The sequence below is a fragment of the Eurypyga helias genome, unplaced genomic scaffold (genome assembly GCF_000690775.1).
Source record: "Eurypyga helias isolate BGI_N326 unplaced genomic scaffold, ASM69077v1 scaffold14103, whole genome shotgun sequence".
NCBI lineage: Eukaryota > Metazoa > Chordata > Aves > Eurypygiformes > Eurypygidae > Eurypyga > Eurypyga helias.
In genome coordinates this window covers 19,121-20,175 of record NW_010243496.1, presented here as the reverse complement: position 1 = coordinate 20,175, position 1,055 = coordinate 19,121, and positions in this window count along the sequence as shown.

Sequence of the window (1,055 nt, the reverse complement as noted above, 5' to 3'; positions counted from 1 at the left end):
CTGCAGGCAGTGAGTGCAGTGCAAACATCACAGCCCTTCTCAGCTATAGCCAGAGCACTCATTCCAGAACAGCCCCTCCTTCACTTGCAGAAGAAACGCGTGCCAAGGATTTTCGAGTCCCCGTTCAACTGGGATGAAAATATGGTTGCCAAAGGATGGATGTTACCTGGCTGAGATGCCTCTTCCTGCTTTAATTGCAGGAGGTATCATAGAATCATAGAACCACAGAATGGTTTGGGTTGGAAGGGACCTTAAAGACCATCTAGTTCCAACCCCCCTGCCATGGGCAGGGACACCTTCCACTAGACCAGGTTGCTCCAAGCCTCATCCAGCCTGGCCTTGAACACTTCCAGGGATGGGGCATCCACAGCTTCTCTGGGCAACCTGTGCCAGTGCCTCCCCACCCTCTCTGTGAAGAATTTCTTCCTGATATCTAATCTAACCCTCCCTGATTTCAATTTGTACCCATTCCCCCTTGTCCTATCACTACAGGCTCTTGTAAAAAGTCCTCTCCCAGCCCCCTTGTAGCCCCTTCAGATACTGGAAAGCTGCAATGAGGTCTCCTCGGAGCCTTCTCTTCTCCAGGCTGAACAAGCCCAATTCTTGCAAGTCACCACAGCTTTTCATGTTTGGTGAAGACAAACCCACAGAGGCAGTTTTTTAAGACAGAAATAAAGTTCTATCTAACATTTTTCCAACCATTCTGCTTAGACTCTAAGTGAATAAAGGGATTTAATGCAGACCTGCTGCATACTGAAACTACTCTTGCAGTCTCACCCAACCGTGGCAGAGAAGGTCCCACTGCAGTAACCAGAGGCACCTTTACTTGGGCATCCCTCCTGTGCGTGGTGGCCACAGGGAGAGTCGGGGCCAACAGCAGCTGTTTGTCACTTCTGAGACTTTGCTTACTCTCACCTCTCAGGAAAGGAGAGGGAATGGAGGTCTCTTCTCAAGCAGAACTCCTTCCGTAAAGAGGAGAAGCTCGATGGTATTTTGGAGAAGCAATCCTAGCTGCGAGGATTTCCAGCTGCGCCGGCTGGTTGTACTATGAGCTG